The sequence below is a fragment of the Harpegnathos saltator genome, unplaced genomic scaffold (assembly GCF_003227715.2).
Source record: "Harpegnathos saltator strain DR-91 unplaced genomic scaffold, Hsal_v8.6 scaffold47, whole genome shotgun sequence".
NCBI classification, from domain to species: Eukaryota; Metazoa; Arthropoda; class Insecta; order Hymenoptera; family Formicidae; genus Harpegnathos; species Harpegnathos saltator.
In genome coordinates, this window is record NW_020230283.1 from 2,006,970 (window position 1) to 2,027,840 (window position 20,871).

The 20,871-nt window shown below is 54.2% G+C and overlaps 1 protein-coding gene across 2 annotated transcripts in view; it reads right to left on the minus strand.

Annotated features, from left to right (window-relative positions):
• Rbp6 (RNA-binding protein 6) overlaps window positions 1–12,511 on the minus strand; it is a 282,622-nt gene extending 270,111 nt beyond the window's left edge. For both annotated transcript variants that reach the window (XM_025302182.1, XM_025302181.1), the window contains exon 1: window positions 12,426–12,511. The gene's annotated coding sequence lies outside the window, so the exon portion shown is untranslated. The remainder of the gene's footprint in view (window positions 1–12,425) is intronic.
• Between the last annotated feature and the right edge of the window lie 8,360 nt (window positions 12,512–20,871).

The following is a 20,871-nucleotide window of genomic DNA, read 5'->3' on the forward strand; positions in this document are numbered from 1 at the left end:
GATAACGCTTGCCTCGGAGTATCTCCGTCCGCGCAGCCAGCGCGCCTCGTTAACGTCGCTCCCATCGATCTCGGCTGACCCTGACCTCGCGTCGAACATGCCCGATAACCGGAAATTGGTCCGTTAAGGAAACAGGCGTCGCCCGTTAGCGCGGCGGCGAGATCGGCGAGTTTTCGCGGAAGTACCGTCCGGGCGTATTTTATTACAAATCCATCAGCTCCCTCTCTCAAGCTTCCTCGAAAATAGCCGTTAATATTGATGACCGGTCGATACCGACTGATACCGGTGTGTCGCGATACCATCCCCCCCCCCCGCTCTGCGCGCGACGTCCCCGGAATCGAGAGGAGTCGTTGTCTGCCGTTTCCGCCGCCGTTTCAGCAATGGCCCCGCGCCTTGGTCTTGGATATTTCCCGATTTCTCTCCGAGTGTGTCACTGAACGTGTGTTTAAGTCGCAACTCAGGGCAACCTCGCGGGTTGCTTCGGGTACTTTAAACATTTCTCGGGAGTGCTCTTCGGTGTTACGAGCCGGCTGCCTCGGAGTAACGCGCGATTAAACGGATATTTCCAGTTTGTCGCGAAACGAGGGACTCGCTCGCTCGCTGCGACGTTTCAAATGACAGCACGCGGGTCCTTCCCGCCTGTCATCCACTTTTCGGGGGGTCGAAAACAGGAAGGGGCGCCGAGGGGGTAGAGGAGAGAGTATTGGAGACCCCGTGTATGTTCCCGAAGGGAAGGGAAGAGGAGACCCGAGTGCGTGAAAGGCGAACAGACGAGGCAAAGGGAAGAAAGGAAGGGGGAGGGGGGAGGGGAAAGCGGGGGAGAAAGGGGCAGGAGCGGAGGGTAGCAAAGGAAAGAGGAACATAGTTCTTGTGTGTACCGCATGAGAGTGGAGTTTTACGCGTGTTTAATCTGGAAATGGATCGCCCGAGAATACGCCTCTATGAGGCGAGTTGAAGAGGCCGGGAGGGAAAACAGACGCGAGAAAGGGGAGAAGGAGGGAGAGAGGGAAAGAGAGTGAGAGAGTGAGAGAGTGAGAGAGAGAGAGAGACAGGTGGAGCAGACTATTCCAACGTCTCTCCCTTCCTTCATCCGAGGCCCTTCTCTTGGTTTTTCCGCGTCCTTTCGTGCCGCCCTCTCTCGCTCTTTCTCTTTCTTTCGCCGTCGCAGAGCCGAATCGCGCGGCGCGAACTGGCCGGCAAATTGCTGAAAGTCGCGAGAATTACTCGTTTCGTGCGATCGCGCTTCATTACGCAAATTACACACTCGCGCGCGGCAAGTCGCCGGCAAGACCCAGAAATTTATAGACGACGCACGTTGAATCACAAGAGAGCCTCGTTTGGGCGTCTGCGTCGTCTCTCGTTCCTCCCGAAGCGAGCCGTCGCGACGATCGAGCAGTTTTCTTCACGCGGCCGAAACGTCGAAAAGACGAGACTAATGGAGAAAAGAACAGCGACTCGCGCATCTCGTTTACCATCTCGAAGGGTGCTCCATTTGTTCCCCAGATCCCTTTATAAACTTTCTAACGATATTAAACGTCTCCCCGTCCCGCCGAGAGAATATCACATCCCCTGCGAGTTCGTCTCGGGCGGATCGTCGCGAGTGACTTTTTTTACCTATCAAGCGGCCAATCTTTAAGCGTCGTCTACAATGACAGTAAGCAGTAAGAAGTAAGCGTAAGCAGTAAGAAATAAACCAATCACAGTCGATTATGACAAGAACAATCAACTGTGGTTGGTCCATTTCTTAGCGTCCTGTTCACGCTTATTTTTTACTGCTTACTGCCATTGTAAACGACGCTTTACATGTTAACGCGAGGCGAGCCAGCGAGCTCGACGAACGAATATCGTCGAAAAGTAATTCAGAGTGCGCGAGTCATGATTACGAATCCTCCAAGTCGAAATGAGAGGGCGAGGTTGTTCCTCGCGAAACGACTCGCGAGTCGTTTTTCCCTCTCTCTCTCTCTCTCTCTCTCTCATTCTTTTCTTTTTAATCGCTCGTTATCGCGCGAATAAAGATTCCGCGCGCCGTCACCAGCTCAGGTTGCGGCGTCCGGAGAAACGCTTTTAGGACATCGTCTTCGGCATCAGGAAACTCGACACCGTCCTCCCCTCTCTCTTTCCCCTCTTAGGACTGCGGAGAATGGACCATCATACGCATCTCGCTTTTCTCTCACGCTCGTGTCCGGCGTCCGCCCATTATATTTTCGCGGACAGCCTTGATCCTCAGATTCCCAACGAAGCGCGCCCTGCGCAGCTGTTGGATTCGCCTTGTCGATTCCTGCGGATTTAGCAAGTCGCGATTCCTCGGCGAGCGATCGATTCAACCTAGCGCGATTTTACAGATCGAATATATCGGATCCGCTTGATATCTACGGGTTGCCAAATCCAAAAGTTAAAATTACCGGACATTTCTTCTCTGGTGACAAAGCCAAAGCGGACTAAACCGGACCAGAAATAATAATCGTAACGTTACATTAAATACAAAATATGAATATGAAAGAATTTATTTACAATATCAATTTCCAAACAATTTTATAAACAAGATTTGATTGAATAAAATAATAAACTATTACTTTTTTAATATATATATATATATATATATGGAATGATGGATCGGCAGATATCATCTATTAGATGGCTTTTCGTGGCGCTCGGTCGTTTATAGGCGCTTGAAACGGCGAGAAACGTTGCTAAAATCCGAACTATCATTCCATCGATTGGATATAACTGAAAAACCGGGGACATACGACGTCCGGTCTGACTTATTAACTTATTCACCGCGCCTGGACAAGACTTCTGAAAGCCTGACAGTCCGGGTCAAAACCGGGCAGTTGGCAACCCTATTGATATCGCGTGAAAATGATCCAGCTCGACGACGGTTTCCTCGAAACTAGTGACACGAATCGCCGCGCCGCGGCCGGCCGTGCTGATTCGGCGCGGCTGAAATGTAGCCGGAACAAAGCCGTGGGGCTCACGTCGATATAGCGCGCGCTCGCCGCTTATACGTCACACTAATTATTTATACTTGACGCACACACCGGGCCGGTCTCGCTGCAACTTGCAACGCGCGCGCGGTATTTCACTCTCGCAGTGCGTCGTTATTTACAAGGAGCGCGCCGGCGGAGTCTCGCGCGAGTCGCGCTGAGACTCTTCGAGTCGTCCCGCTCGCATCGCGGGAGAACTCGAAATCATCGAACCGCCGAATAGAGCTGCCGGGAAAAATTTGGCGCGACGATCGAGCGGATAAATTACCGCGGAATTTCGCTGCGCAGGATAAAGAGATATTAACGAGAATCTCGTGGCAACGGCTGCCGTCGGAATGAATATTATATTCGCGTAATCGTCATTTAAGGAGAGAGCGCTCTCTCGCGCTCGCGCGGGGGCTAATATCCCCGGCGAAAGAATGATTCGGCCTCGATGAAGCGAGCACTCAACTTTCGGTTGATCGGCGCCTTAAAACCTCGTTAATGAACGCTATATTGACGAGCCATCAATCTTCGGCAACGAGACAGATAGCATCCGCTGGGTCTTTAGCGATACCTCGAGAGTGCAATTTCTCCCTCGTCTCATTGACGTCCGCTCATTGACGTTGAGACGCTTGTAAATCGCAGCAGGACCTTCGGCGGAAGCGTTTTAGCGCGACTTTCGAGATCGACCGGGGCCGGACAAGCGCGCGCGCGCGCTCGCGCGAATGCAGTCCGTAACAATTAAATCGCAAGGCATACGTGCGCGGTTTGCCTCAGCGACGCGAAATCAGGAACGCCGGAATGACGCATCTGTGGAAACGCCGGACCGAACGGTGGTAACCTATCCGCGTCTATTTTCACGGGGAATTGACGTTGCAAATGAAAAGCACCCCTTTTTGCACACTGCCGGCGTAGCGGGCGCTTTGTTTGTGTCACACACACACACACACACACATGCGCGCGCGCATATACACACGGACATAAATTTGATAACTAGCTTCTAGCTGAACGCCACGCACAATAAACATGACGCGTGCAGCTGTAACGCAAAACATTGGTTGACGCTGACACAAGATATAGCACGGCCTTTTTTACATCGTTGATTTCCGGGCTCGTTAAGGCCCCGCGAACGTGTGCCTCATGCCAATCCGACGGCATTACATGAATTAAAGATGGCCCTGATGCGTCTGCGGCAATTATGAGAGATAACAGCTGTATTTTGCAGTCGCTGCTGCAACACAGCCGCGCGTCTCTTTCTCTCGCTCTCTCTCTTCCTCTCTCTCTCTCCCTCTCTCTCGCGCCGCCTCCTTCGCTCCCTCGTGCGCCCCCCCGGACTCGTTCGCGCGTAACAGCTGTTTCATTGTACATCGAGCTTACCGTTCCTTCCGTGATTTACAATTTCGCGAGCTACTTTTCCCGCAGCCTCGCGCACACGCTCGCATTATCGGAGCAACAACGGTAGTTTATTTCACGAGCGGGAGAAAGAAGCGACGGAGGGGGCCGCTCGCGGGGGAGTTGCTGTTGACGTTGTGCGCCATTAACGAGATCGCGTTTCGCCGCGGCGGGGAATCAAAGGGCGAGGCATCGGAAAGCCGCGGGACGAAAGGCGGGCCTTTCGTCTTTATATTTGCGGCGGGGCTAAATCTTCGAGAATCCCCCCGAAGGCGCCCTTGAGAACGACGAACAGCCGCGTGCCGTGAGGAGCGAGATCGATCGACCAAAATCCGTCGACGTGTCTGTCATGCATAAACCGATCCAACACACACGCACACGCACACATATAACGAGACAGCGCGTTATTCATCCCAATGGTGAAAGCGCGCAATTAGAGCGCGATAAATGATAATCGAGGCTCTCGTACTCGGCGTTTCCGCCGAGAACACGCCGTGTGCAAAATGTGTCGCTTGCGAGGCGTCTCGAATAGACTTTTTCCGACTGAGGGCGCGGAGCGTTCGCGATTACGAGTCGCTACTTGCGAGCTTGCGTAATAATCCTGACAGCGGCCGAAGCGTACAGATCTGTTACGAGGACCGACATTGGTCCTCATTGTAGTCCCACTCAACGGGCGAGGACGCAATGAAGATAATTGCGTTTTTCGCGAATCTCTCTCCGAACGTCTCTCCGTCTCCTTTATTATCACTTGAGCCGCTCTCACAGCGGCGGCAGTCGTCGAAAAGGATCCGCTCGAAGAGGGCCCCGCGCGACGGCGAAGATCGGCGAGATCGCGTCGTAAATCGAAAAGGAAGCGGAGTCGCGCTCGTGCTTATGATAAATCTTGCCAAGACAAACAGAAGACGCGAATCGTCGCGATAAATTACGTACGACGTAGCGGGATACTCTCCTCTCCTTTTTCTCTCTCTCTCTCTCTCTCTCTCTCTCTCTCTCCTTTTGTTTCCGCGCTCGCGGGCTCGCAGATAGTTCGGCCACGTTGAATTCACTATCCCGCTCCTTGATTTCCGTCCATGATAAATGGGATCTCCTTCTTTCTTCCTATCTTCCTCTCTCTTTCTCTCTCCTCCCTTCTTTCGCCTCTTTTTTCTCTTATTTCCCTCCTTTCCTTCCGCGACTGTCTGATGTAGGTGCCCCAGTTTCGGCTTATATTCATGCAGGCTGTACTCCGTATATCCGGTGCAAAGGGCGAGTGAGTTAAGCCGTTAGTAACAGATGCCGCAACCCGGCTGTATCGGTTTAATTCGTCGGCGCGATAACCAGAAGTTTCCCGGAAGGCGACTCGCGGCGGGATGCGTCTTCATAAACCGCGAGCCATAAACTTTGCCGAATTACGATTACAAAGTGACTAATTCCCCTTCCGCCTCCGTGCCTCCTAATTACGTTTGTGTTTCCCAAGAAGTTGCCCGAGTCTTCTCCGCGGCGCGATGCTGCGGCGCGGCGCGGCGCGGCGCGGCGCGGCGCCGCGGAATCAACACGAGCTCCCCACGAGAGCGAGGGGGATCCTAATAACCCACATAATTCCGTCATTGTAAACTTGCCGGGCGGCTGCACGCGCGTTCTTTCTCGTGCGGCTCGCGCGGGATTGAGACACCGCTCGGCTCGGCTTAGCGCCTGCACAAGTGGCGCGGGTACTTTCGTGCGGAAAGGCAAACGCGCTGTTCGCGTTCAGTGGCAGTAACAGGTGCCGCCGCGGAATTCCGGCTGCCGGATTATATCTCAGCGGCGGCAGAGAGTAGCGGCAATTATATACGATAAGCGAAACTATAAAGCGGCACGCGAATGAGGAATTCTTTTGAGCGCCGTGTGTACGCGATGACGTTGATAGGTTGGGATAGGCGGGAGGGAGGGAGGGAGAGAGAGAGAGAGAGAGAGAGAGAGAGGGACGAACGGGGCGAGCGAGATAAGGAACGGCAAGGTAGACGGTTTGTATTTCAAATTTAAAAGCATTCGACAATGGACGCGCTCCGCGTATTGTTGACTCACTCGAGGAAAAGAGAGAGAGAGAGAGAGAGAGAGAGAGAGAGAGAGAGAGAGAGGGAGGAAGCGAGGGAGGGAGGAAGGGAGGAAGAAGCAGGAGGAAAAGAAAGTGTACGGAAGTGAAGAGAGCCAGTCCCGAAGAGAACGGCGCGGTCGAGAACGAGGTGGGGTGGCTCTCTTGGAGTTTTGTGAGGGACTGCAGACAATTTCCGCAGGGCTTAGTGGCTTCGGGCTCTCCAAATAAATTATTCCGCGGATGAGCGACGCTGCTTATTTTTCAGCGTTTTCCGAGCCACCGCTCGAAGCGCACGCGAGGCGTTTAAGATGCATCGATCGAGAAAGAAAAAAATGCTGGATAGACAGAAAGAGGGATGGATGGGAGAAGGGAGACGGGCGGGCGAGAAAGAGAAAAGACGAGGGTGAGCGAGAGGAAGCAGGGTGGCAGGTTTTTTTACTACGTCTTTGGACGAAAGGGAGAGAGAGAGAGGGGGCGGAGGGGGGGAGGAGAGGAAAGGAGGAAAGAGATGGAAGAAACACCATTTATGATGGCTTAATTCGGGGACAGATTGCGGAGGCTTGTATAAATATCTCGCAGTGTCTCGAGCAGATATTCAATCGCGCCCGATATTCTACACTTTTTTAAAGAGGGGGAAAAGAAGGGAGAAATGCGAGAGAAAAAGCAGTTTCGCTGTGTCCCGCGTTAAGTTCAAATCTATGTTTCAATTAAAAAAAAAAAAAACCGGCGTAATCGCCAGCAGCATCGCGAGATCATTACGAAAAGCGTCGATTCCCTAATATACTGTCTTTGCAAAAAAGCTCGTTTAAGCACGCTGCGGCGTTTGGGGGATCGGGTTTTGCGAGAATTTCAATTTGCGCAAGTATAGAAAAGCGCGCTCACAGAAGTATCGGAAAAGAGCGCGCGTCTCTCAGCGCGTTATATCGACTTACCGTTTCAGTTAATTCCCGGCGAAGCATACACACACCGTAACACTCGGGGATTTTAATTCTCCCCGATAAGTTCGATAAAGATTTATATTTCGCATTCACCGCGTAAACTTGATCCGGTGTATTCCCGCGGAGTCGACAATAAGTCAGCGCGCGTCGCGATTCTTTAAGCCCCTGCATATTTAACGCGCCGGAACAAAAAACTCGCCGCCGTTGCGTCAGCGAAGGATATCGAGTCACTCGCCAAATCTGCGCGACAAAGGATGTCGCTTTCTAATCCCGTAGTTTTCCGCGCGTCCGCCGAAGGATCGGTCGAAGGATCCCAAGTGTCCCCGCGGTGGGACCTCCTTTGACGAAATTTAAGTCCCACGACGAGACGATATGTCTCACGAGCAAATATTTGACGATGGGAAAACTATGAATAAAAGAGTCAAACTGTTCGAGTAAGGAGAGCAGAAAAATCGCGAAACAGGAAGAGAGAGAGAGAGAGAGAGAGAGAGAAAGAGAGAATGACACTCGTCTCGAAGGGAAATTCGACTCCGTGTTTGTCGAGGAAACCACGCTCGAGAGGGAACGCAGGATTTTTTAGCGCACCCTGTATTTGTAACGTTCTTTTTCGTAATAAAACGGGTACGCTCTCGAGAGGGTTAAGATCCTTTAAGAGGAGAAGGAAGCCGGCGGACGGGGGAGGGAAGGACAGACTAGTTCGCCGCGAGCCCTCGTACGCTGCGTCTTTAAAGCGTCGAGACGTCGGAAGGTATCCAGGAATGCGGGCCATGCAGAGTTCTAAAGAGCTTTCACAATTTCGCGTGCATCCACCCTCTCTCTCTCTCTCTCTCTCTCTCTCTCTCTCTCTCTCTCTCTCTCTCTCTCTCTCGGCGAGAGGAAGACAGCGAGATAGATAGAGGGAGACGCGGTTCCTTCTCTCTCGCCACTTTCTCCTTAGACACACCGCCCGCATCCGTCTTTATCCTTCGTATTATTTCAACGGATTCTCGCGACGTTTGAGATTTCTCATCGCTCGCCCTTATCGCGCGCGTATATATACCCAAAGTGTATGGATAAAATATCACGAAACCAGCGACATTTCTAAACTCTGCAGTTGAAAATTTGATGAATCTCCACGAATTTCCTCGAAAGTAAATCACGTCTGAAAGACCCGAAGCTTCACCGAAGCCAGATTCACGTCAGATTAATCGCAGGATATATAATCTCTTCGCATTCTTACGGCGTTTCTAATCTAAACCTCCCCCCTTCTCCCACCCCCCCACCCCGCCCCCACCGCTCCCCACCCCGTCTATCACTGTCCTCTGCGAACTTTCCTCTCGTTCGCTCTAATCTGTCCGGCTTGGTGATTCGACGAGAGCCAGGGGGGGAGGAAAGAGAGAGAGAGAGAGAGAGAGAGAGAGAGAGAGAGAGAGAGAAGGGAAAATAGGCTCCGAGACCCCGTATTACGAGAGCGGCCGGCATTATGGGCGAAACACGGCGAGTACGGCCGATTTGGCTACTTCCGCTACGTCTGTCGAGATCAAACGGGACGCAAACGAGGACGCGCACGTTCGACCCGTGCATTTTTTAATCAGCCGCCGCGCCGGCCCGATTAAGCGGAATCTGCTGGCTATTCTGATCGTCCGCACGGCATTGTGCCGCGATCGGTGCTTACGCGGCACGTTGCGAAATCATTGTCCATGCCAGATGGGGAGAGAAACATCTAGCGTATCGACCCGCAAAATCGCTCTCGCGTGAGCTCTACCGTCCCCGCGCTGATTTTCGATAATGTTATATGACCGACGTGCCGACTGTGCACAGCGACGCTCGCGAGAATTGTTCGCCCGCCGATAACGAAACGAAAGGATCGCTTTCAACCCCCTCTTGGCGATCGTATCTTAGGCGTACCTTTGAGTAATCAGACATTCTTCAAAATAAAACGAATGATAGCTGCGGACAAAGCATCTTCATTTTCTAATCAATGCCGCGAGCACCGAATCGAGCATTTCATCAATTTCTAGCTACGGTTGCCTATTAACACCTGAATATTTTGTCAGTCGATTTTTTTATATCGGTAACTCGTCAAGTTGAATCACCTACGCGAATGAAACGACGCGCTAAAAACGCGTCTATATACCACACAACTCGACTAGAAAAAAAGATAGTACAAGGAAATTGTAAATATTTGATTATTCATCGGCATTCCTGACATGTGTATGATACAACATGCGATTTTTCTCACGAGTTGCGAGCGCATTTTCGAGCGCTCGCGGAATGATTTTCACCGGTATACTTTCTCCCACACGGAAATCTATGTGCGATATCTATGAAACGCGCAAGAGTTAACGCGCGCTAAACCAGATAGATGTAACCTCGTGCCGCGCTATACGTTATATGACATTTCCGAATGCACATTGCGGCGCGTGACAGCGGGCGATTATGTCCGGGCGTTAATTCAATTAAAATCGCGTAACCGGGATCTCCCTTAATTTCCGTCGGGCGGAAAATGTGTCCATTAATATATTCGTTTATAGACATCGACACGATAAACCGCGGTGCCCCCTCTGGATCGGATTTCAGGCGATATCTCTGCGATGATATCCGTGCGCCGAGGTGCGCGAGGCGAGGCGAGGCGAGGCGAGGCGGAGAGGGGAGGGGCAGGGCGGGGCGAAGGGAAACCGTATCCCCGTGACAGCTACACCTGCCGCCGGAATAACCGCGTGTTTCGCTCTTGTCCCACTTTATTTATATTCGCGTGTCGGCGCGAGTTAAGAGTCCCCGCGTTCGTTAACGCGGACGACGGACGGGCGGCGGCGAAGGTCGCGCTAATTAATGCGGCGAAACTTGTCAGCGAATCAAAGCACCGGGCGCTTCCGCGCGTTTGCATTCCTTGTGCATCCTCGCCTCCACCCTTTTTCCTCGAGGAGCGGGAGCAGCGGAGAGAGGCGAGGAGGCTGAAGGGGGTGGAAGCGAGAGAGACAGAGAGAGAGAGAGAGAGAGAGAGAGAGAGAGAGGCCGACCAAGTGCTGGAGGGTGAGGACGTCTCATCCCTTAAGAGGAAGCCTTAATAGGATGCGCCGGCGGTTGCCCTATACGCGCGATATTCTCTTCCCGCTATCGGGAAGGTGTTAGCTTCCGGATCCGTGCATTCGCAATTTGCATTAGCCGGAGCGAATTACGCGAAATTTATGCGAGCCGGGGATACGACCGGGGCTGCCCTCGCTTAAGCGTATTCGGGGCCACTTAGGCGGTCGCTCTGGCGCTCAGAGTCGCTCTACTTATGGCTCCGTGGACAGCTAATGTCCGCAACTATTTCTCTCTCTCTCTCTCTCTCTCTCTCTCTCTCTCTCTCTCTCTCTCTCTCTCCGTCTCGCGCGCGCGTGCTTCGTGCGACCCGTCCGCCGTCTTACGATATTATTCCACGAGCATTGTCTGAGCCCTTGGCGAGCGAGGAGGAGGAGGAAGAGGAGGAGGTGAGGCCGCGCTTGCCAAACGGTCGCGTCGGGCCGCGATTAATCGCCGCACCCGTCGTCGTCGTCGTCGTCTTGGTTCTGCCGCTAGCGTCGGCGGCGAGCGCGCGAGCTGTCCCCCGGGAAAGGGCGGGAATCGATACAGGGACCTTCGCCTCGGTGTCCCACGCTGAGAGCTCGGCGGGAATTTTTCACGGCTGAGGATTCAATCAGTAGCGTAGTTTCGGAAGCCACGCTGCGCGATTTACCGCTTGTAATCGCGAGACCCGGGAGGATCTCGAAGCGGAGATACGGCGGGGAGTATGACGGATAATCCGAAGCTGATATCAACAAGTTACGGCGTAGCCGACGGCGTCCACGCGAAAATTTATCGCCCAGGCAAATGCGGAGAGATCGATTTTCGCGCGACAACGCGCGGACGCGACGCGCTCTCTCCCTCGCGTCGCGTCGCCGTCCGGGACGCGAGGAAGACGGCAGCGAGTTTCGTTAATGGCCGAGGGCGACCTGCGATTCCGCCGCGCCGCGGCACGAAGCGGGACTCGCGGAACGCGACGCGGACGTCGAGCGGCGCGAAACAACGTTTGGCGGTAAATTAATGAAGTTTGAAGCGCGGATAAAATCTCGCCGGCGGACTCGATGACGCGTCCCGGATCGGGATGTAACTATATACGCCGCGGTTTCCATCAATCGGTTTCATCAATCGACTCGCACGGTATGCTCTTTCAATAATCTCAGCCAGACGGCTTCGATCGGACGTGAAAATTAATTGCTCGCGTGACGCACATTCGATCACGGCAATTTGTATCCTTTTTTCCCGTCCTCTTCCTCTTTGCTTCGCCTTTCAAAGCACTCCCCCTCGCGCTGCTGGAACGGCTGCTGCTCCTGCGCGCCTTTCGCGGCCGATCGGCTGTAAGTGTCGGCGTTTACGTATACGTGTAATCGAGGATCTCGCGGTAAAAATCGACCCTCTCCCGCCGAGCGCGGCCTGTAAACCGTTCGTATCAACGAGGAAGACCCTCGAGCCGACCCGGATTACGGCCGGCGCTTCGTTTAGGTAACTCCGATACTTCGTTAGGCAGCGTGAAAAATATTATGCAACGCCTGTGGAGCCGCGGAGAGAGTCTCCCCTGCGCATGAAAACGCGGCTTCCTCGGGGGTTGCGCGGCAAATGTGAGCACTCGGCGCGAGAAGTTGAAACGCGTTTGTGTGTCTATTAACACTCGAGAGGACAGAAATTGCAAGACACTCCTCATCGTTTCTCCTTAACGAAGCGAGCTTAAGTGTTCGCGAGACGCGAACTTTGATTGAACTTGAATGCCGATCCGAATACTAGAAAATCGGAGAATATCTGGAGATATCTCACAAGACAGAGAGAGAGAGAGAGAGAGAGAGAGAGAGAGAGAGAGAGAGAGAGAGAGAGAGAGAGAGACACCACTCGAATATTGGACAATATCTCACGCGACATGTCGAAATTTTGACATAATAGAAAAACGTGAATTCCCGCGCGCGCGCGCGCGCGCGCGCGGTGCTCGAACGCGGCAAAGTCCACAAGAGACGCGGACTTTGATCAGAGAGACCGATCGCTACGTGCTTGACCGAACATCCGGTGGGTCGCGAGGTTACTCACTTTCTTGCCGTCCAGCTCGTGATTGCCCTGCGCCAACACTTTGTCGACGCTCGCGGGGTCTGCGAATGTGATGAATCCAAAGCCCCTGCGAACAAACGAAAGGAGAACGTTCAAAATACGGCCGGCTAGGACGCGCGCTGGGTCGCGTCGCAATCGCGGCCATAAGGGACGTTAACGAGGCGGCAGCGGCTAATGTTATTCTCATCTCGTGAAATTTCAACGCACGCACCGCGGGAGCCGCACGCGCGGCATACATACGCTGCGAGAGAGAGAGAGAGAGAGAGAGAGAGGGAGATGCGTATCTCGATGCAGCGCGCGCGCGCGCGCGCGTACATCAAAGCGCACGCGCGCACGATTGTAAAAAAAGGAAGCCGGAGCAAACATTTCGCGTATTAATTCGCTGGCGTATTAATTCGCGCGAGACACGGCGGTATTAATTTCCCGGATGGGTAATTCCCGGGATTCAGTCTTACGGCCGCGATTCAAGGCGGCCATTAGCAGGATTGATTAATGTACGGCCGCTTCCGCTTCCGCATCCCGCGGATCGACAGAATTACGGCTGCGAGCGTTATTTGGAGAAGAAAGTTCGTGAAACGTCTCGAAAGACGCGAAAGAGCCGTCGCATCGGCTTCCGATGCGGCCTCGTCGGCGCAGCTTAGCGCGCGCGCTTAACGGTACCTTAATGTTCTTATCTGGAGAAACGGCGACGGCGACGGCGAAATTCTCCAGACGAGAATTTCACCCGCACTTCACGCCGCTCTGCTATTTTTTATATTTTTATATCCGCGCTCTTCACGCGAAAATGGAGAGATTGGCAGCGCTGGCGACTCTTTTCTCTGCCTTTTTCTTTTCGCGCCAATTCGAAAGATCGAAGACCGAAGGATTCAAGCGAACTGCATATCGCGACGCTCGCGGCGTCGTAAATTTCACGCGACGGGGAGGAGGACGGGGTGAGGGAGGATGGGGAGGTTCACGCGAGGCACGCCGTGTACACACGGATATATTAAAAGACAGTTCGATGCCGTGAGCTAAGGGGGTTGATGTGTCGGTGGGGCCGCCCCGGCCGAAACGAAGGAGGGAACGGGCGAGGGCGGCGAGAGTGCAACGCACCGAGGGCCGGACGCAAAGCGGTTTGCATTTTTCATGCCGGGGCCGCCCCGGCAGTTATTGAAAATATTTACATGTTATTTATGGGGCACACATGCTTCAAGAACCAAACGCGCCACCGAGAAGCCGGCCCGGTCGAGCCCCTCGCATTTCTCTCTCTCTCTCTCTCTCTCTCTCTCTCTCTCTCTCTCTCTCTCTCTCTCTCTCTCTCTCATCGCGTCTCTTCGTTCTCCCGGCGTTTCTCCTCTCCTCTCCTTACTCGCGCGCAAACCCCTTTTCCGCCTCTTTTCCTCCGCCGGCTGCCTCCCTTTTTCCCGTCTCTCCGTTCCCTGCGGAACGGCGTATTCCGCCGCCGCACTCCCCCCCCGCCCCTCCGTCGCTGCCGCCCCCGTCTCCTTCATCCGCTGCCGAAGCAACCCCCCGGACCTGCCGGCAACGTCTCGAGAATTCTGCAAAACGTTTCACGCCTCTCTTGCTGCTTCCGCTTCCTTCCCACCGACGAAACAACGAATACTCGTATGGATTGAATTTTTGATGGAGCCGACCCCTCCGGGCTCTCATACCCTTCTACCGTAACTCGCTCTCTCTCTCTTCCTCCTCTTCGCCGTAATCCCTTTCCTACGTCTGCCGATGGCTCGACGATGCTCATGCATCGGGCGCGAGCTGCGTGGCGGCATCGGCTGCCTTCCATATCGATTTCTTCGCGCACGCGATACCACCCGACCAGTTCCAGCGAAATCGGCTCGACGCCCTGACGGCCCTGACGCGGGGCACGCTGCTGCACGTAAAGGGAGCGAAAACGTCGGCGACGACAACGACGACAATGCACGCGTACGCGGAATCGCGAAGGTAAACCCTCAGCGATTGTTATTCCGCGTCGACGACGCTCGAAGACCCACGACTCCGCGCGCTTCCGCTTTGGCCGATCACGATCATCGCAGACATCGGTACTCGCGCACGACCGTGCCTGTTTGCCTCTGTAGTGACAAAAAAAGGAGAAACATTTCAGCGGTGCAATTTGGAAATACGCGGGATCGCCGACGGGATATCGCTAAAAGCCGCGCGCGCTAATACGCGAATACGCTAATTCGCCGGAAGCGTTAGCCGCGCGCCGTTAGCGTGGGCGCTTTTAAATCCACACAGAATTCCACAGTTACCTCGATATTTCTGACAAAGAAAAATCGTCTGTCAATGGGGAACGAGCGATCCGGCGAAGGCGACGGGGAGGGGAGGGGAGGGGAGGGGAGGGGGGGAGGAGGCATGTGTCTGGATTCACGGCGCCCACGAGAGGCTATCCCCGGCATTAGTGAGCTCGCGATTCGCGCGCGCGTAGTTACGACGGTATACGCGGCGAATTTTGGGAGATTTCCGCGGGACGACCGGTCGAAGCGACAATCGCGGCAAACGAACAGCCGCTGAATCGGCAGTCGTCCAATCAGCATTAAAACGCCAAACAACACGAGCGAGAACATAGCGGCAACGGCGCGCATTTGCATACAACGAAACGCCGAGAGACCGCCCGGCCGGTTCTCTCTCTCTCTCTCTCTCTCTCTCTCTCTCTCTCTCTCTCTCTTTCTCCCCTGTCGCTCCCCCCGGCCCCTCCTCCCTCTCTCGTTCTCTCTTTTACGACACCGCGTTTATGACGGTGTACGCGCAATGTACACCGAAATCATGGACACCGGCCACGGAAAAGCGCGCGAATAATTCATCCTTTTTCCGCCGAGCATCGCAGCGGAATTTAATTAGAACTCTCTGCTCGCGTCAGCCCGCGCCGGCCGCGCGCGCTGACTGCAATATGTATCGATCAATTGCGCAATAATACGCTTGTAACCGATCGCGCGATTTCACCGTTGGTCGTTGGCGGAGAGCGCGCCCTTCTCTCTGCTCTGCGGGAAGAGAGAGAGAGAGAGAGAGAGAGAGAGAGAGAGAGAGAGAGAGAGAAAAGAATTCTTCGTCGAGTAGACACGACGTATACGCACAAATGAGCGGAGACGTTGTTTCGCGGAGAATATATCGAGCGAGGCGCGCCGCGGCAGGTCGCGCGATGGCAGCCGCGTTTAATTGAAACCGAGGAATTAAGCGGATCGCGCGGCTAATGAGCCACGAGATACAATCCGCCGTCTCACATTCTTGAGCGATTATTCGCAGAGAGGGAAGGAGGGAGGGAGGAAGGGAGAGAGAGAGAGAGAGAGAGAGAAAGAGCCGGGCGCGAGATCCAATCTTGACCCGCGGCAATTATCCGCACGAAGGACGAAAGAAATCGTATCACAGCGAGGTCCAACCTTATGACGGTATATCAGGGAAGTCGAGGGCCGCTGGAGAGTCATTCCCAGGATAAAGGAGGGATCCATCGCTCGCGGACCCATCGCTCCGTCGAGGCCCCGGCACCGCGCCACTTGTCACCCCGGCCATTGTACGTGAATAATCTATAAAAGGCTGAGTAGAAGGATGGCGGCTGACGTGTCCCTTGTCTACTTGAGCACGGCTTCCACGATCCTCTACTTTTCATCCTGCTCCTCATCCTCCTACTCGTCGTCCTCTGCCGCTCGGCCGTTCCTCCTTCTCTGTCTCTCGCTCTTCGTCCCCTCTTCCTCTACCCTTCCCCGTGCCGGAGACTTAACCGCCCTCCGCCGGTCTCGTCGCCCTTTTCGCATGCTTCTCCATGCCGTCGCGCCGTCCCGGCTACCCGGAAGGGTGTCACGCCGGGCTGACGCGGTGCATTTGTTTGTCACAGCCTCTCTCGCTCCGCCGCCGCGGCGGAGGCGGCGGGCCTCTTCGGCATACGCGAGAGCATCCCAGACACGTGCCACGGGAGGAAATCCCGGTTCGAAATCAGTTCGAGATAATGCGGCGCGTCGTCGTGCAGCTTTCCGCTCGCAAACTCGGAAGAATCGCACGAACCGAGAAGAACCCCGCGGACGGAGCGGCAAAGGTCGAGGGTCGTTGGGGTGAGGGGGGGAGAGACCACGAATTTACCGCGAGTTCGCCGGAATTATCGTAGGAAACACAATCTCCGATCTCTCGGCGTGAGCCTCGCGAGTGAAATCCCGCGAAGATCGCGGCGCGCTAATTGCAACAATCACCCACCAACACGTCTTGCAGGGTTGTGGCACAATGGCGCAGCCCGCGATACAGAGAAAAAGAGGAGGGGAGGGGGGGAGGCGGAAGTGGAAAAAGGAGAAAAAATTTTATCACGCGTGACGCGCGTTAAGTACGCGAAAAGAAACCGACAGGTGAATCGCGCGGTAAATCAGCTCGGCACAGTTCGCGAGCGCGAGCGCACGTAACCCCCTCGTATCGCGTCGAAAGGCTGCACTTCCGACCTGGGAATTTACCGCGAGACAGGATAAGGGTGCGACCCGGGCGAGAGAGGACGCCAGTGTATTAGGTGTATTTATGTAGGCGGTCTCATTGCGCGCGAACTTACTGTAAGTACCGGCAGTTACTTAGCCCGACAGTTTCTGCTATTGCAGCCGGCTGCGATATACCCTCTCCCTCCCTCCCCGCGGCCTCCACCACCGCCGCCAACGTCCCCGTCCTCGGTGTCTCGGCTCGGGCCGCAGCTCGGTGGAGCTGAAGCCAGTTACGGATAAGGGTGAACGACGCGCACTCCACGCATTCCACCCCCGTCGTCGTCGCATATTCGACCACCCTCGTTTGGGCGTTTGGGTGCCTAGAAAACGCCTGCTTTTCTCTCGTGCCGCCGCGTTTCCGCGCGCGCAAGCGCGCGCGCGCGCTCGCTCGCTCGCTCGCTCGCTCGTCCGCCACGTCTCGCCACCCCCAGAAGTTTCATCCACCTCGCGCCCACTCTCCGCTTTGTCGCGCCGACTATATGGTAACTGCTCTTTAACCAACCGCCTTAATCCGCTTCCCTGTGCAGTCGAGGTGAGGACAATCAGCCTCCACCAGCGCCGAGGCGAGAAACACGCGAGAAACTCGCTGCGAGCTCCCGCCGATTCGCCGACAGGGGACTCTCGTCATTCCCCTTTCCTCCTCCCCATTCCCTCCCCCCTAGTACCTAGTCATATTCCTCTTTGCGCAGAGCACCGTGCCGCTAGACAATCTCCTGTCGCTCGGTTTTGCGTAAACTATTTTCTCCCGCGCCGCCGCGAAAACGGAAGAGGAAGAGAGAGAGAGAGAGAGAGAGAGGGAGAGAGCAGGAGAGATTTGTAATTAACGAAATATTATTTATCGATAGAGGCGGAATTGATCGTGATTGGATAATTGAGTGGGTCAGAGGGTGTGAAAAATGAATCTGTTTCGACTGACCCGCTTATTCGATCGGACGGAATAAAATGAAATGAAACGAAATGAAAGAGAAAAAGACGACACGTTTGATTAAGGGACGTTATATTGACGCCTCCGAAGCCTCGAAGCGTTTTAATATTCCCCTTCAATTCCCCGGCAGGACAATAGCTTCTCATTTTGCGGCCGTAAAAGTGCTCTCGCAGGACTTTCGCCGCGCGCGACGTAAATTGAAATGTTTCCGCGGGATCAACTTAACCGCATAATAATCCCGGATACAAGCCGCCCGCTACATTAAAAGCGTCGCTAGCCGCGCGCACACACACACACACACACACACACGCGCGCGCGCACCTGTCGCCGTTACAACGGTACACCAAATCGAATTACAACGAGCGAGCGCGCAAGAACGCGTCAAGTCGGACGACTTTTATATACTTTTACCCTCCCCCCTCTCTCCTTATATATATACATATATATACATACACATCGTTCTCTAGCTCTCTGTCTCTTTCTCCCCTTCTCTCTCTCTCTCTCTCTCTCTCTCCCTCTCTCTCTCTCTCTATCTTTATCTATCTTTCTATCTCTCACCTCCTCCTCTTCGCTTCTCCCTATCCCCGTCGCCTTAATGACCGGCTGAATATTTATAAAGCCGACATCGTCTAGGTGGCCGGTAGCAAGGCCGTGAAAGCCACCGCGCGTCCCATGGAGTCTCATTGTAATTGCCCTGTTCTTCTTGACTTTTCCTTGAAACGGGATCCCGTTGAATTGCATTATGCAAATCGCAATCTCCCTAAGTCAGCCCTCCCGCCCGCCCGCCGTCGCTGCCGCCACCGCCGTCGCCTCCGCCGCCGCCGCCGCCGCCGCCGCGGGCTGCGGCCGGGAGAGACGTTTAAGTCGAGCAGGAAAAACGCGAGGAAAAATCTGCTCAATAGCCGCCTCTCGGCTTGCTGCCGCTGCTGCTCGACGCGATAACGATATCCCGCAGAGTCTCAGTTGCGTTCGACGCCTAATGATAAGGCGCCGTTTCTTTTGTGCGAGATAACGCGAGACCGTGTCATATCTGAGAATAAATCCATATTTCCTCCCTGCACGACGACGGGATATTCCGTCGTGTCGCATCGCGATGAACGCCTCCGTTTCTCCTCGCGGAAACCATCTCTCGTCTCGAGTGGACGCTCGATTAAGCGACCGCGCGTAAAAACCATGTCTCTCTCTCTCTCTCTCTCTCTCTCCCTTTCTCTTTTATACCGTCTTGAATACTTGATAAATATTTGCGAAACGCGCGAGAATTCTTTTCTTTATCTGCATTAAGAAAAAAAGGAGAGAGAAAGATAAAAACGAGAATAAAAAAAAAATAGCGGAGGGGTTAAGGTCACGTAGCGAGCAGGAAGCGAGGATAATGAAAATTCGCGACATTCCTGCCTAATGACGGGCGAACGCAATTTTCTAATTTCATTGAGTTTTTAATTCACGACAACTTTTTCCTTCCACGGCGAGGCGAGACGACGAGGAAACGTGCGGTGCGGCGCGGCGCGGCGCGGCACCGCCGGGGGGGAGGGAGGAGGAGGATATGAATATTCATCGGGCATTTAGGCCGCGACGTAACTCAATTAGTGACGGAATTATTGTCCTCCGCGCGATGGAAGGACGGGAACAAGGCAGGGTGAGGAGAAACCTGGTTCCGCACTGTCTGATTTGTCGGCGAACTTCTTGGGTCGCCCCTCGTCGTCTGAGCGTGATTTTTAATCCTTCTCCACCCCTACCCCGCCGCGAAGACGAAAATTCAGTTGCCACGTTTCCTCCGAGAGAGAGAGAGAGAGAGGGAGAGAGGGAGAAAGAGAGAGAGAGATAGACGAGCGTTAAAAATGTCGAACGTCGAAGATGAAAGGAAGCGTCGCCGCTTGTTCTCTCGTTTAAAGAAAAAGCCGCGCGAGACGAAAACGTGGAAGAAACCGCCCTCTCCTCGACTTAACCGTTCAACTCACGCCCTTTCGCGGCATCACGCGGACGGATAAAGAAGACGTGACGCGATGAAATTAAAAATTAACGGGACGACAATCCCACCCCTCCCCCTCCCTCCCTCCTGTCGTCGAGCGAACTCTTCGGTCGGTTATTTGTCGTCGAAGGCACGAGCTCTCAACACTGTGTATTGCCTTTTCGCGCTCGCTTCCCGATGGATAATTTATGTTGGATGAGGCATCATAGTGGCTCGTCGCGGAGCTGGAAAATTAATTTCATTCCCGGATTGTCACGCACACACCACAGTCCAGTCCGTCCCTTTCAAGTCTTGTCCATCCTACCGCGCTGGAATTCGTTAATATTCATGACCGTGGGGGATAACGGTTATCTCGCAACGCTGAAATAACTCGATAGCGTGGGCACGCGCGCGCGCGCACGCGCAATCCTGACTCGGCGTTTTCTAGCCGGCGCTTCTTCGCTCCTTCCTGCGGTTAAAAGCCTCTAACTTTTGTTTGTCCTTTTGTTCCTATTAATACGAAGCCGGCCCGACTATCGCGGCCCACGTCAAACCGTGACGTCGCTGATTTTAACGACGCTATTATTCGCCCGGAGAAATACTGTCGCGCGTGGATAAATTCCCTCCGCCCTTCGCTCACTCGTCGAACACAACAGCGACAGCATGTAACTCGCGTTGTCCGGGGAGTCGAGATGGACATAGGCAGCCGCCGCCAAAGTGTGCCCGAAGCGAACGATAAAAATAGGCCGCGAGGTGAAAAATCCGCGGGCCGATTAATCAACGCGAAAACACAGGAATTCGCGTTTTCATCAGACTCAACGACGGCTCGCAGACAGCGCGCTCGCGCTCGCGCAGCAGTTTACCTCGCGCAAGCGTGCGCTCTCGAAAATATTAACCGGCCAGTGCGTAAAAAAGTTATTTACAAATTAAACGATTCGCGCGCGCGGGCTGACCGAACACCCACCGGATACACCAAGAGACCGAGGAAGAAGCGGGGAGGAGAAAAAAAGCGGCGGATGGCCACCTGTTGATACCGTCCTAAATATTCGTCACGCGTCTTGCCGACTGATTATTACAAATATTTGATTACGCTCCGTCGAAAAAAACCCTAAACAG